We start from the raw sequence: 6,000 nt of genomic DNA, 5'->3' as shown, positions 1-6,000 counted from the left end.
CAGCCACTTCCTCTGTTTCTCTTTGGTTCTTAAAAGTGTTCTCAAAAGATCATCCCTACTGCTGAAAAACTCTTGTCTCTCATGTTTAATCAACTTTCCATATCCATGGAGTAGGGAAAAGTCTTTTTGAAAAGATAAAATCTCCTAAAGTGAGAATTTGATAAGACAGTACTTCCCTGGGGATGTTCTACAGAAATTTTTAGATAAGTTGAAATAAAGTGACTACCCAGTCTTTTAGAGCTTTAAGATTCAGAGTCCCCGACCTCTGTGGGTCAAGGTTTTCTCAGTGATACAGAAGGTCTCAACTAGAAGATCTCTCAAGCCTTTTCTGAGCCTATGATTATATGATAATAGCTATAACCCCTAAATCTTCTTTGAGATGGTTAGAACCCAGCTGTTCTACCTCAGCCAGAAATAACTGCTCTTAAGATATTAAGATGTTTTTCTTTTTAGGAAAAGCTATCAAGAAGAAGGTCTCGCAGCTTTCTGGAGGAGACAGTACCTGACGCAGCATTTTCCCAGATCAGAGTCACCCTGTTGCACTGTTGCAGGCCAGTCTTTAGGGTCTGAAAAGTGCCCTTTGGCTCATGGACGTCACTTTGGCTACCCTGTACAGCTGTTGGACTGGCCACCTCCTGGGCCATAGCAGCCAACTGTGAGACCAAACCAAGAACAGAGGCATTGACATTGGGACCCTTTGGAAATGGAACTTTTGAGAAGTTTGGGCATCTTTCTTTTACCTGCTCTTTAAACCAAGCAGTCAAGTCTGGATGCTTCTTCTCTGTTATAAACTCATATTCCTGCCTCATATCCTCTAGGACCTTAATCAGATCTTCTCCCAGGGCAACATCCAACTTCATGTTGACCGTGAAGTCATCTGGGACATGATGTTTCCCCATCTCCTGTCTAATAACAGGGAGAGAAAATGAACTGGCTGTGACCATCAAAAGGCCAGAAGTATGTTGACAGGCAGCAGTTCACAGATCTATTTAAAAAAAAAATCAGCTTATGTGGTTGTCACTCTTTTACTGGTTTGAGTTGGATTCTCATTATTTGTTGATGACAAAGCAATGCTTTCTTTACTCTTATAATTTTATAAAGCAAACAATAGCACTAGACAGGTTAAATAAATAAATAATAAAACTTAAGAAAGAAGAGGGCTTCACAAAAGGGGAGTTAACATTTATAACTTCCCACCCTGACAGTTGCCTTATGCATGATATTTCACTCAACCTAACCCTCACAACCACGCTATTACTCTTACATTAGAGAGGAGGGAAAGCAGGTGCAGAGAAGTTAGTTTGCACAAGGTCACAAAAGCTATTACCGGCAGTTAGGATTCAAACTATTTGTTTTTGAAGCCTCTGTTCTCTTTCCATGGACCTATTTTAGCAACAGGAAAGCTAAAGATCATGAACAATAAGCACTGTTATTTACATTAGCCCCTATATAATACAAAAAATTCTGGAGATAGGTGAATTCCTCAGGTAATGAACAGTCACAGGATAGAAAGAATGTAGATTTTCTGGTGCCATGTTCCCAAAGTGTCCAATGGAAATGCTATGACAGGGGGAAAAGGGTTGATCTGGGAGTTAAGAGATCAGGGTTCTGTTACTAATTATTTTGCTCTTCAAGGGAATACATTTTTAAATGCCATGCTTTAAGTAAGTAGTAATTCTGACCAAAAGCTAGGAAATAATAAAATAATTGCAGCTAACATTCATGAGGTGCTCACATTGTGCCAGTCACTGTATCTGACATTGCCTCATTTCCATCTTTACGACAACCGTCAAAGGTGAACATATGATTAACCCCATTTCACAGCTGAGAAAACCAAAGCACCTAAAAGTGATGTAGCCTCCTCAAGGCTACACAGTAAGTGTGGTGCTGGGGTGCAAAACCAAGGAACCTGATCCTAGTGCCCACGTGACAAGCCGCCATGCTTTGAGTACAAGGACCATAGATATGTGGTTAAAAAGCACTTAGAAATGCAAATCCAAAATGCAGATTAAAGGAGAAAGACTTCATTGAAATGCCAGATGCCCCACCAAGAGAAAGCATCATAGTTACATAGGGTCATTATTATGTCATTCAACTTGCTTCAAGAGCTGGTTCTGCCAGAGGTTACACTTGAGTATCTGAACATTTTGGTCAGAGCACCTGGTATGATCACATAATACCGCATCTAACAGAAACCCAGCATCAGTGATTTAACTGAATCAGGGTCTGTTTATCTCACATAACAAGCAGTTTTGGGCTGCACAGCTGCCATGCTGACTTGGGGACCTGTGCATGGGCTCGTCTTCCCTTTCCAGGCTGCCACCCTTAAGAGGGTTGCTGTCATCCTTGCTTGAAAAATTGATGCTACACTTTCCTACCCCACTATATGAAGCAGCTGGTCACATGTGGTTATTTCCATTTAAATTAAATTGAAAATTCAGTTCCTTAGGTACACTAGCTACATTTCACATGTTTAATTGTCACAAGGGGCGGATGGTTACTATATTGGCCAGTGCAGATAGAGCACATTTCCATCATCAGAGGACGTTTTGTTACACAGCACTGCTCTAGAAAATACATCTGCAAACTCGGCAGGAAGAAGGGAAAGGGGAGGAAAAACAAGTGAGTGCCAACTGAGACTATGCCCTTTTAACCAAAAAACAATAGCTTTCACAGAGTCCTCACACTGTAGGATTTTGCTTTCATTTCACTGGTCAGAATTACACCACTTCTAGATCCAAAGGCTCATTCCTTGATCCAAAGGAGTTTTAAGTGGGCCTATCGCTGCCCTGAACTAAAAATGGGAGCTGTGGGTAAGGAAGAAGAAAGAATATATAATTAGCTAAGTAAGTAGCTATCTTTGCTAGCCTCATCAGCACAGGTGAGTTGTGCTTTAAATTAGGCCAGGTTTCCCAAAACAGAATGACAAGACCAGGCAGTTTTAAACATCTGTCCTTTTACAGATGTGGGGCCCTGGGCAGGCAAAGGCAGTAAAGTCAGTGATGACTGCCCCCTGGTAGTTCCTCTCAGGCATGAGTGAACACTGAAGCAGGGAAAACAACGTGTCTAGACTTGCTCAGAAAGTGCCCTGGTCTTAAGCCCATAGGCCTTCACCAGCTTGTATCTCATGTTGACAGACTGCGCTGGACAAAGGGTATGGTCATGCTGAGGAGATGGGTGACCTGCAGTCTGCCCCACAGCAGTAGCTAATGTGGGCAGTGGCCAGCTTCTCTGAGGTGGTCACCTGGCCTGATACAGCCTCTTGAGTGCACTTCTTCATGGGCTTTCTTAAGAGGATGAGTATTTTTGCTGGGCTCAGGCTGCCCACAACTGGGGAGGGTTTGCATAATGTGTTCAAATGGCAGGAAGGAAGGCTATAGATGGCTTTCAGGCTTCCAGCTGGCAAAGCACTAAACTCCTGCAGTAATGAATTCAAATTGTGATAGCCTGAATATTGGTGATAACAATATCTGGCTGCCTGTACAGGCATAAATGCAGTGTCTCGACATGGTAGTAAGAGGTGAGGCCTGGGGTTAGGAGAATGCAGATAAACTTTGCTTCAACATTTTGTCCCTGGCCAGACTACAGGAAAACAAAAAAAATAATTGTATATAAATACAAAAGGTTGAAAGGCAATGAGCTTACATGTTTCCCTTATTGTTACCAGCCCTTCGCCTAACTCCAGCTTTTGACAAATGCTTGGTTTTTGCTGTTGATAGAATAAAAGGATGACTTTGTTTGAAATGCATCAGGAGACAAGGAAAATGATTTGTTTGCCCCTAAGTAATTTTTCAAGAGGAAAAGCAATGATGACAGTTATTTCATCTAACAGATGCAAGTTCAGTTCAGTTCAGTTGCTCAGTCGTGTCCGACTCTGCAACCCCATGGACTACAGATGCAAACCCATCCCCAAACAGACATCTGGAGGCTGGAACACTGAACTAATACATTGCATCAATGATTTTATTGATAGCTATTCTGAAATAAGGAGATAGCAAAGAGAAGTTTGAAAAAGCATTTGGAAAATAAAATCTATGGCTATCTAGGACTTTTAGTAAACAAATATCCAGCCCTAAAACTACGATTCAGTATGGGATGAAGGGTGGGAAAAGTTAAGGGACGGAATTCTGTTTGATACGTACTGCAAACCTCTGAAACTTGGAGAACATAAAACCCTTCCGTTCAGTTCAGTCATGTTCAGTTCAGTTCAGTTTAGTCACGTTCGACTCTTTGCAACCCCATGGACTGCAGCACGCCAGGCTTCCCTGTCCTTCACCAACTCCCAGAGCTTACTTAAACTCATGTCCATCAAGTTGGTGATGCCATCCAACCATCTCATCCTCTGTCATCCCCTGCTCCTCCTGCCCTCAATCTTTCCCCGCATCAGGGTCTTTTCAAGTGAGTCAGTTTTTCGCATCAGGTGGCCAAAATACTGGAGTTTCAGCTTCAGCATCAGTCCTTCCAATGAATATTCAGAACTGATTTCCTTTAGGATACACTGGTTGGATTTCCTTGCGGTCCAAGGGACTCTCAAGAGTCTTCTCCAACACCACAGTTCAAAACATCATTTCCTCGGCACTCAGCTTTCTTTATGATCCAATTCTCACATCCACACGTGACTACTGAAAAAAACCATAGCTTTGACTAGACGGGCTTTTGTTGGCAAAGTAATATGCTATCTAGGTTTGTCATAACTTTCCTTCCAAGGAGCAAGCGTCTTTTAATTTCATGGCCATAATCACCATCTGCAGTGATTTTAGAGCCCCCAAAATAAAGTCTCTGTTTCCATTATTTCCCCATCTATTTGCCATGAAGTGATGGAACCAGATGCAATGATCTTCATTTTCTGAATGTTCATATCCATTATCAGGGTTCTATTTGCCAAAGAAGGTCAAGATTGATTCAAAGACCCAGATGTGTTGATTTCCTGTGTCTGTCATAACAAATGACACATACCAGTTGGTTTCAACAACAGAAATGTATTGTCTCACAGTCTTGGAGGCCAGAAGTCCAAAACCAAGGTGTCAGCAGAGCTGTTTTTTCTGAAGGCTATGAGGGAGAATTGGTTCCATGCATCTCCCCTGGCTTCTGGTGCTTTGCCTGAAATCTTTGGTGTGCCTTGGTTCGTGTCAGGGTAAGTTCAGGCTTCACATGGCACTTCCCCTGTGTCTTTGTCTCTGTGTCCCAGTCTCCCCTTTTTATAAAGATATAGTCATATTGGATTAGGGGTCGCCCTCATGGCCTCATTTTAACTTGATCCAGTGCAAAGACCCTAACTCCAAACAAGATCACATTCATAGAGACTAGGGATTAGGATTTCAGCATTTTTTGAAGGGATGCAATTCAATCCATAACACCAGGCAGCCCTGGTCAAAGAATTACTTCACTTTTCCACTTCATTATTGCAGACTGAGTTACCTAAAAATTAACTTGACAGTATTGCTTCTGTGGGCTTCCCTGGTGGCTCAGATGGGAAAAATCCTCCTGTAGTGCAGGAGACCCAGGTTTGATCCCTGGGTCAGGAAGATCCCTGGAGAAGGGAATGGTACCCTACTCCAATATTCTAGCCTGGAGAATCCCATGGACAGAGGAGCCTGGTGGGCTACAGTCCATGGGGTCAAAAGAGTCAGACACAACTGAGCCACTAACTTTATCAGTTTTATCTCTTGGGAATTACTCACATAGAAAAAAAGCCCCTCCCATTTTCTGGATGTTTGCAATCTACAGTCCTTTTCTTTATAAAGCTCAAAACATACCGTTCCAATTTAGGACTCAGAATTATATATTTCCAATTGTTTTCAGTCGCTTTGCCTTCAACCCACTTAAGAGAATCAAGAACTTGAATTTGGAAACTATTCCCATTTTAACGTTTAGTGACTTCCTTAAAAATTGAAAACTTTAATATTTAATTCAATACGACCAGTCTTTGCAATAAAATTCTCTGAGAATTTGAGGACAAACTCCATGATTTTTTTACCTGGGTGCTGTTGAAAGGAAGAG

This window comes from Bos grunniens, chromosome 4 (genome assembly GCF_055505025.1).
Source record: "Bos grunniens cultivar Pamir isolate PY7600 chromosome 4, Bosgru_T2T1.0, whole genome shotgun sequence".
NCBI lineage: Eukaryota > Metazoa > Chordata > Mammalia > Artiodactyla > Bovidae > Bos > Bos grunniens.
The sequence above is the reverse complement of the archived record's forward strand: the minus strand, read 5'-3'. Positions refer to the sequence as shown.